The following is a 10530-nucleotide window of genomic DNA, read 5'->3' on the forward strand; positions in this document are numbered from 1 at the left end:
ACATTAAAAGAATTATAAACTATGACCAAGTAGGGATTATTCCAGACATGCAAGGATGGTTCAATGCAAGAAAATCAATCAATGTAATACAACACATTAACAAAATCAAAAGGGAATAATCACATGATCATCTTGATTGATACTGAAAAGATATTCAGCTAAATTTAGCATCCTTTTGTGATAAAACACTTCAAAGGTAGAAATCAATGGCAACTTCCTCAAAATGATAAAGGGCATCTATGAAAAACCCACAGCCAACATGGTTCTCAGTGCTGACTGGTAGCCTTCCCCCAAAGATCAAGAATAAGACAAGGATGTCCACTGTCACCACTGTTATTCAACATTGTGTTAGAAGTTCTAGCTAGAGCAATTAGGCAGGAAAATATATAAACATCATCCAAATAGGAAAAAAGAAGTAAAACTCTCATTATTTGCAAATGACATGATCCTATATTTGGAAAATCCTGAGAAATGTACACAAAGCTATCTGAGCTAATAAATTCAGCAAAGTGGTGGGATACAAGATTATTGAGCCAAAATCAGTAGTGTTTCTATATAATAGTAATAGCCTAATCTATAACTTTTCTAACTAAAAAAATTAAATTAAAAAATTCACTGCTCTGAAAAAAAAAAGATGTAGCGTTTATCTTTAAAAATAGTAGGTTTTTTAGGTAATCATGTTTTATATTTTACTTATTCTTATGTAACTGATATTATTATGATACTCTTTATCTTTCTATTCTTGCTATTTGACAACATTCTTGAGGATAGCAATGATCCTTTTAAACCAGGACTGTGCCAGTGAATGCAATTATACAGGAAAATAAAACAGTTAATTATTTGCCTAATGCAGCAAGTTTAGTTTAGAAAAGATCATTTAAAGTAAACTAACAAGAATAACTTGAACATAACAGAAAGGACTTCTTTGTAGAAATGGAAAAAACTCTTGGAAAGAACAGCTATGTTAGCTGAAACCTTAAGGACTTGGCTGGGCAAATATATTGGTTTAATGGGAACATGTACAAAATCCCTGTGACAAGAAACCTGCAGAATGTTCTACAGCTAATTGAATTGGTGTGGACTGGACCAGAGAGGGGACAGAAGGAAGTATTCAAGATCTGAAGGCCACTGTAAGTCCTATGGCCTTGTTCTAAGGCCAATGGGAACCTATAAGCAAAGTTAAAGCAAATCAGTGACATGATGAGATTTCTGCATCCAAGAGAGCCCTTTATGTACAGAATGCATTCAAGTAAGTACTACCGAACACAACCAGAGAGCATTTAGGCACCTACTGGTGAATTAAATAGTCTGTGATGGCTGCCCACAGGGCTTAGTGAAAGAAATGGGACCTTCAACATTGTATGTACTCTGGGGCAGGATGTCAGGAATAATTTAATGTTAATTCCTTCACTACCACCTTGACCAAATGCAAATGACTCACCTAGGGTCTGACTGAGTCAGCTTGAAGGAAATACCACTAGTCCAATCTGTGACAATTTGAGCATTAAAATATATAATGATAACAGATAACATTTAATAAAATAGAATACATTAATTCTTAATGCTATAACAAATAAATAATGACTACAGTAAGCTCTTTGTATAGTAGAAAGCCAAATAAGAGACATATGAGCAGTGATGAACATGGAAAAAAGTCAGCATTTGGCTGAGTGGTGGCTGATTCAGGTGAGCATTATCGATAAGTATCAAGGTTGGTGGATGGAATTGAATGGAGACCATGAAACTGACATAATCTCAAAATATGTCCTCATAAATTATTATCCATTACAAAAGTAAGAATATGTTTTTGTATGTGGAGGAATCTGGCAGATATGTCACCTGGTTATCAAGTTCATGACACTGTAGGTGGGCATGTGAATCTCAAGTGCCCTCTGATGGGCTGCACCTAGGACAGCAGATTCAGGCTGCCATGTTCCCATTAGGAATGGTGGGCCTGGTTTACTTCAGAGGAAACACTGGGGAGACCTAGGTTGGGGTCATCTCTGCTCCTGAAATCTGTCAAAGATGTGAAGATTGAGGGAATATCTTAGGAGTAGTTCCAGATTGAAGCAGCCTGGATGACAATGGAAAATATAAATTGTTGAGACAGTTTGGATAGGTGGGGCAGTGGATCAAAGTTGAAGATGTCTGTGGATAGGTAACAGTGTGGAAGTATTACTGATTTCCTGATTTGGGTTTCTATGATTGTTTCCTAAGAAAGTGCCCTTATTTTGGAGGTAAATTTACTGGAATAATTTTTGTGAAATGTTCGTTAATGGGAAAATGTGGTGAAATAACTGGGAAATCTGAGTGAAGAGATCAGGACTTTAATTTTTATATGCCTCTTTCCCATAATGATCATATTTTTGTTTGGTAATGAATCATTTTCAAATTCTTTACTTCTTTTGCCTGTATTTTCAATTTTGAAATACATATTCATGTGTCTTGTTAAATTTTACATTAATCAAATATATTTCCTCTCTCTTGTGGTAAGCAAGGGGACAGGCCTTCTAATAACCATCCATCATTTTATATTGCAAGGATTATTATTATTTTTGGGGGGTGTGCATGGTCCAGGAATCAAACCTGGGTCTCCCACATGGAAGGTGAACATTCTACCACTGAACCACCCGTGTAAGGATTTTTTGTTGAGCTTTATTTTACTTAAAACAATTAGTTTTAAAAATGCCCATGCCACTACCATGGCATTAAAGCATTCAGAAGCCAAATCTACCAAACGCAATTCAACCAAAGTTGTAAAAGTAATTGCCCAAGAGTCTGGATGTTATTAAGGAGGAAATGTGTGAATACTATACAAATAGAACCAGGCCTTTGGTGTCCCAAGTGCTTCTGGCATGTTTGTGAAGACAGCAAGATATCTGTATTCCAGTTTTACACAGAAACTCCTTTCTCTGCTGCATGTTCTGAAGAATTACAGCTCATTGCCTAAGTCAAAAGACATGGAGTAGGACATTTATGGAACAACTCCCTCCTCCAAGCTAGGACAGGCTAGTCCAGAATCTTGCTTGAGCTCACTCTCTATGGCCTCAGGAAGTGTCTCAGATCTCAGTTTGGATTTTCTGTACTTGGCTGTCTTTTATCAGTGCACACATGGGAGTTACAGGTGTCATGAAAATAGAAGCTTTCCCAGAGTATGGGGATCTTCTGTCACTCCTCTCCAGGGGTCTATCTGGAGAATTTATACCTATGGAAGTAAGAGGTAATGACTTGATCATGGCAGGGATTTGCAACTTAGAGAAATGCTGGAGGTTATAAGATGCAAGAATTCACCTTTAAGTGCCAAGCTAGGAAGAAAGCAAATATAATCAGAACACTGGACATAATTCAACATTTCTCAAATGTATATATAACTATAATAAATGCATATATAATATATATAATGTGTATATAATATACGTATAAAATGCATACATACATATAATAGATATGTATATATAATAGATGAAGATACGATTTTAAAATCAAATGCTTCTTGGATGCAAGTAGGTTACAAATATTTATGCAACTTGGTTATACAGAACCAAGAGAAAATAGTAATAAAGCTCAACAAAAAATCCTTACAATATATAATGATGGATGGTTATTAGAAGGCCTATCCCTTTGCTTACCACAAGAGAGAGAAAGTATATTTGATTAATGTAAAATTTAACAAGACACATGAAAATATTTTCAAATTTGAAAATACAGGCACAAAAGAAAGTATTTGAAAATGATTCATCACCAAACAAAAATATGATTATTATGGGAAAGAGGTATATAAAAATTGAGATTACGGATGTCCTAATTTCATCTTTCTAATGGAGACATAAAATTAAGCTAACTGCTTTCACATTTTGAATTTTCCACAGGGGAAACTGAATTTCAGTGAAGACATATGCTTTACAGAAAGCAGTCACTGGCTTGGTTATTAAACATATCAATAATTAAAATCCTCAAGAAATTGATTTCATGTTAGGTAGTTTTAAGCAGTATGCAACGGTAGGTATGAAAAACCACCATCATGTAGCAGGCTACAGAAACTGATTTCTCTTAAGGCATTGCCCAGTCTAGATAGGAGAGCTAATTCTTTAAACATTATGGTTATTTGTTAGAGTTACAGTTTATTATAATCATAAATTCGGACAATAAAATGTGGGAAGTGTAAAAAATTAAAATTAAAAAGTGCATGTGGCTCTTATATGGCTCAGTTAGGACTGGCTTGTCTTCAGTTTATCTGACTGGAAGTTTGCAATACGTTGCATGTTTATGTCAGTATTGTAAACATTATTTCCCTTTCTCTGAATCTCTATCAAGATTGTGTGCAGGAACAATTAAGAATACATTAAAAAAAAAAATCCTACAACATGATAGGCTCTCCAGGAGGCGAACCGCTTAGAGAATGCATGCTGTGGTTAAATAAGTTTTGCTACGGCATTACATGAGAAAAAAATAAACCACGTGGGAAGAGTGCAGAGTATAAAAACTTCTGTGCTCGCCATTTAAGAAAAAACTGCTCAGAGGAGCACCCGGGCAAACGTCCCGCCTCAACAGCAGGCGTAAGAGAAGCATTTTACTCACCTTGGGCGTCTTTCCCGTGGGTCCTTCGAGGAGGAAGGAGCGTCCTCACAGCCCAGGAGGCGCCAGGCGCCAGGGTCCAGGGAACTGAACCCGGAGATGTTTCCGGGTCGGTTAAAGTAGAAAAAGCGGCTTTTGGTGCTCCGTTCAAGCAGACAGTGCGGTGCGCAGAGGAGGAAGTTGCAAGTTCTCCCCTTTCTTCCCCTTGTCGCCGTCTGGCTGGATCGCTGAACCTGCGCTCAGATTACTCAATACCAGGGACCGGGCTGGGTAAATTGGACTCCTCAGCATAGCCAACAAGAAAGGCACTGGGAAGGAAACACCAACACAAGGAGTAGGAGTGCGGAAGTCTCCGCTCCCTGCCCAGACTTCCAGGAACTCTAATCCCCACCCCCAACCTGCTGGCCAATCCCTGGGTCAAATTCAGGATGCATCACAATGGGTTTCTCTGGGTCCAATGTGATGCCCCCTGGACTCCCGCCTGCCGGAGTCCTCCCCTCCTCCATCCCGCTGACCCTCTGACTTGTCCATTCAGATATCCACAGTTCTGTTGGTGAATTTATTGAGGCACAGGGAGACAGCATGTCCAGGATCACAACACCAGCGGGAAGTGGCGCTGGCCCAAGTCATTGTTCCCAGCCAGGGCGCAGAGAGCTGCGGGCTCGCAGAAGCCCAGCAGGTCCCAGGTGAGTGTTGAGGCCCCGCTTCCATCGCCTGCACCTTGGCACCTGCCCCAGGGAATCCCTGCTAGGTTCTCACTATGGGGGGTGGGGGGGCGGGGGGCGGTTCCTTGGCATAGGTAAGGAAACCTATTTGGTTCTCATTCTTCTGAATTTCACATTGGCTTCTACTATGATAAGTGAACATAGTCCCCAGAAAGTGAAAAATTAACAAATTAATTAGAATTGCATAGCTCGTTTTATACTAAGAAACTGAACTGTGTTCCTGAAAGTGATCACTGGAAAATCTGTCTATTAAAATTCCTTTGCTTAGGTCTTCTAATATCCTTAGCTGAACTGGTTTTCTATTAATCTAATCTTAGCAATCAGATCTTTGTACTTAGTTCCAGGAGGAACATCAACAGGACCCTCTCAGTTCTGCTTGCAAGAATAAGATAACATCTTAAAGCAAACCAGGCAGAATGGCACCAAGAGCACCCAGTGGCCCAGTAAGTCAGTAACTTCCTCCTCAAAAGGCAAAACGTTTGACTTTACTAAGTGATCTGTTAAGAAAAAAATCACGAAGACACTGCACAGAGGAGCTTGCGCATCAACATCTAAATTTCAAGTGCTGTGAATGCGTCCCCAAAACTGGAACAATGGGATGTGCTGACCTGAACATGCACTACCAAAACCGAAACAGCAGGTCATAGTGTTGACCTAACAGGAATGTATCATGCGACCACCGTTTAATTTTTTGTTTGACCCTTACCTCCTTTCCTTTACCTATTAAAACCCTAACTCACATCCTCATTTTGAACTGATTTTGGGAAGATTGTGCACTCACAGTAAAGTCACCTTCTCACTGAGAGACGTGTTTTTCCTTTGTGGACCAGGTTGGGCAGGCCCTTCTATTGGAAAAAGCCATGCTTGTGGTGTTAAATGGCTTTCCATCAGCGGATCTATTCCATTACCCAGCTCCTTGGAGCACATATGTCCACACCTATAAGGTGTGTCTTGTATGTGTCTTAAGAGTGGATTGCCTGAGTATTGCTCTCTACCTGTCCCATTGACTTCAGTGTGTCTTATGATCTCTGCCTCTCTATCACCATTTATATATAAAAAGGAAAACAGAAACTGACTCAGAGAGCTGCTGTGAGGTTCCTGTGAGAACAAATTAAAGAGCTCAGCATAATACCCATGCTCACTTTTAACTCTTTTATGGTCTGTTCTAATTTTTTAAAAACACTGTGAGCAAGTTTCAGGGTAACAATTTGCCGTATGAGAGCTCCCACTCAATTCATTTTGCCAAAATTCTTGCTTCAGGGAAGCCATTGGTGGAGCTTATTCATATTGTCAAATCTTCATCTTTGTAGTAGTGACAAAGCAATGAAATCACTTGAACACATTGCTGCTATAGATGTGTGTTTCAGTTTGCTGATGCTGGCGAAATGCATATACCAGAAATGGATTGGCCTTTACAAAGGGGATTTTTTAAGTTATAAGTTTGCAGTTTTAAGGCCAGGAATATGTCCAAATTAAGACATCAACAAGAGGATACTTCACTCAGGAAAAGCCAATCATATCCAATATTTCCTTGTTACATGGGAAGGCACATGGTGACATCTACTATCCTTCTCTCCTGGCTTCTGGTTTCAAATGGCTCTCTTCACTCCCATGGGTCTTCTGGAAACTCCTGGGGCAGTTTCCTTCTACATCTCCAAATATCTGTATCTAGATGTCTGCTCTCTGTCTCTGCTCTCCAAGCATTTGTGCTTTCTCCAAAATGTCTCCCTTTTAAAGGACTCCAGTAAACTAACACCCACCTTAAATGAGCAGGGCCACATCTCTATGGAACTAATCTGATCAAGGACTACACCCACAACTGGGTGGGTGGGATCTCCATAGAAACAACCTATCAAAAATTCCCAACCAAACAATAGGCCTACTACCATGAGATTGTACTAGGATTAAAAGAACATGGCTTTTCTGCTGTACTTAACAGTTTCAAACCAGCACAGTATATGACTGAAAATTTCCAGTGGGAGAGCGAGAATTAATCATTTAACTTGAAGATTAATGGCAAAACCTACCATGTAGCAAAATGTTACAGTAGGGGGACATCAGACCCATAACCCAGAAATGAAAAGTCTAAAAATATTCTGCCAGGCATTGGTCCTTATCTCTACACTTCTTCATTTTAACTATGCATTTAAACTACAATACCAAGATAATCTGCTCAGCATTCCTTTGACTTGGACATTCCCAAGGAAAACATGAAGTGAAAATGTCTCCCTCTATTGTAGCAGGCAGGCCTCCCCCTCTTTCTGGTTCAGCTGTGCTCTCTATGGAAAATCCCCAAAGCCCCTCTCCTTGCAGGCAAGTGAGATAAGACACATTCCTGGGATAGAAACCCCCTCCCCTAGCCTTCAAGAACTGGTGAAACTGCACATAGGCAAGATAAGACATTCCTGGGGTGGGGGCCGCTCCCTTAACGGTTCAGCTTTGGGCCATTCTCAACTTAAATCAGCCGATTGTTTGCCTTGTCTTTAACATGTCATACAGTCTATAAAAGCTAAGGTTGCCTTTTGTTCGGGGCTCAGACTTTGAGAGGCTACTCAGCTGAGTCCTATGGCCATAGAAAATAAGACCTGCTTCCCAAAACTATGGATCCTTAGTCTCGGCCTGTTCTAACTTCACGGAACATTCCTGGAGGCCTATGGACTCGTTCCTGGTTTTCACGCTACACTATGTCAGTGTGTCTCAAATGGTATGGTGGTATATTCTGGGTTAGAATCAAGGAAAGTCTGTATTTGCCCAGTTCTGTGTTCTCAGGTACCCTTCCGTTGGAAACCTGTAGCCTAGGGCTGGGGTAGTTGCCCAAAGCCCTTTAATGGAGAAGAGCCAGAAGCTATATTACAAGATCCAACTTCAGTTTCTAGCTTTCAGTATTTCTGCATTTGAATAAAGTGTTTAAAACCAGCTATTGGATTTGGAAACAAAAGCAAGCATGTCATTTTAAGGTTTAAGTTAGGCCCCCAGCCACAGGAAACTCTCCACAGGAGATAAATGAAAAGGGTTAGAGGCTGTTCTGGAACCTGCCGTAAACTTCCTTGATGACCTTCCATGTGAGCTCAGAAGCTTCCTAGGGAATATAAAATGCAATAGTATGTAGCCTTCCCATATACTTCTATTTATGGACTTTCCATTGTGACTTTGAGAAACATTCAAGGGAGGCTACGGAGGGAGGGAGGGAATTGAGAGGTGGGGGATGCAGGCTCCCATGATCTGGACCCTGGGAACATGGACTTTCCTACATAGACCCTACAACGGAAGCAGCAAAACCATGATCTCCTCAGGTCTTCGGGACAGAGATGGAAGGATGGGATTCCAGCTGGGATTTTACAGGCACAAATAGCAAGGTGCTTGCTGAAAGAGAAGAGAAAAATAAAAAGGAAGAATAGGCTATTCCAGAGAAAGTTGTGTTCCCCACAACTGGATCAGCTGCAGGTACCATAATGTACAGGGTACATTTTCATGACACCACTGCTACTGTGCAACTAGGGAGGAAAGCTAACCATGAAGTGAGGAAATGTGCAATCATGCAGAGACCAGGATGGTTCTTGATAATTACACTTCATAGTCATTTTGCAGAGCAATGAGTAGAGCTGGCACAGATATTGAAAAAAATTAATATATATGTTTATATATATTATATGCGTGAATGTGTGCATATATATGTGGTTCTTGTGTGTATAAATAGTTAGATAAATAAATATATACGTGCATTTTACACCCAATGAGAGTGTTGGGAGGGCTTACCTCTTTAAGATGAGGAGTAAAAAAGAGGCCATCACCATTAGTGGAAGGAAGGGAATTGAATTTTTCACCCTCCAAGATAGCTGTACCAAAAATGTCATGCCTTGAACTTCCTCTCTCAAGGGTTTTATTGTCTGGGGAATAAAGAAAAGCTGGCATGGTTATACCTGGCAATGTTAAATACTTAGTATTTACAACTGTATTGCCTGGGTTACAATCTCATACCTGTCACTTTTTAGATAGGCAATTTGGGCAATTTGCTTATCTATCTATCCCTCCATTTGCTCTTCAGAAAATGGGATTGATGGTTACAGTGTGCAACTCAGAGAATTTATAAGAAGATTAATATTTAACATGCTTTGAAGAAGTCCTGGCATATTGCACTTAAGTGTCAGATTGCTACTACTGCCTTCTTGAATTCTCACAGTGATCTAGACAGGAGATCATAGATCCCAACTGTTAGGCAGGGAGTCCTTAAAGATTCCACATGGGACAGCGAGTCAAAGCTTAATAGGTTTATTGAAGGAAGAAAGTAGGTGGGAGCCAGTGAAACCTGCCAGTGAAAGAGAGGAAATGGCTCTGGCTCTCTTTCTGAGAGCTGCTTTTTTAAGGGGAAAAAAAATGTACCAGGAGGGGAAGGTGTGATATACAGGTGCACATACTGGCAGGGGTTATCAAGCAGGAGCAGTGCTTGACCTTAGTTTTATGGTTGTTTATCCCATAGGCATAACTGGTCTTGCTTCACTCTCCTTCCGGTAGCTGAGGTGCCAACATGTCTGGGATAAACTTTGTGATCATTTATCTTGCTGCTACATCTGGTTCTGAAAAAGAAACTGAGGGGCCCCCTGGCCCTTTTATATGTGAAGTTCTTTTTCTGAGACCTGACAACAACCTTTCATATAAAGAAAGGACACAGATCCTGTGAGCCCACTAATTTCATTCACTTTTAGAACATTCCTTAGGACTAGGGGCCAATACTGCCTTTACAAATACTTGTCTCTGTCTATTATTTAAATTTGCCTCTGCTACAGATTTTCCTATCCATTGATAGATGGACTGACCACACCATCCCCTACGCCTACACTACCAAACAAATGCCTCCTATTAATTGTTATTTCAATTTATCCAGACCCACAGTACATTTATCCCATCCCTTTTCTCAAACATAAACAAATATCCTCCTATAATTACTCAACAAATAAAAGCCCAACTGGTTTTCTGCTTCATCCTTTTTAGATTGTTGCTCTCTTATAAATACCTTCAACTCCCTGACTACTCTCTCCAATCTCTGGAAAACTTCCATCAGGGGATTAACCCAGCTGTTTGCCTTATATTCGCACATATTCCCCACACAGCTGTACACTGCTGGAGAAAATATCAAAAAGTAGCAAGATCATAACACTATAAATTCAAAATTATTAACATAACAAATGGGCAATAAACATCGTCCACAAATGAGCAAGTTCATATTTCCCTG

The 10530-nt window shown here is 40.0% G+C and overlaps 1 protein-coding gene and 1 long non-coding RNA gene across 2 annotated transcripts in view; one reads left to right on the forward strand and one right to left on the reverse strand.

Annotated features, from left to right (window-relative positions):
• Positions 1-5017, reverse strand: part of LOC143652371 (uncharacterized) — a 73258-nt gene extending 68241 nt beyond the window's left edge. The window contains exon 1 of the mRNA XM_077123955.1: positions 4579-5017. The gene's annotated coding sequence lies outside the window, so the exon portion shown is untranslated. The remainder of the gene's footprint in view (positions 1-4578) is intronic.
• On the forward strand, positions 4526-6103 carry LOC143652373 (uncharacterized). The gene is made up of 2 exons (XR_013160594.1): positions 4526-5261; positions 5639-6103. It is a non-coding gene; the product is annotated as an uncharacterized LOC143652373 (long non-coding RNA).
• Positions 6104-10530: the final 4427 nt, after the last annotated feature.

The sequence above is a fragment of the Tamandua tetradactyla genome, chromosome 12 (assembly GCF_023851605.1).
Source record: "Tamandua tetradactyla isolate mTamTet1 chromosome 12, mTamTet1.pri, whole genome shotgun sequence".
Taxonomy (NCBI): Eukaryota; Metazoa; Chordata; class Mammalia; order Pilosa; family Myrmecophagidae; genus Tamandua; species Tamandua tetradactyla.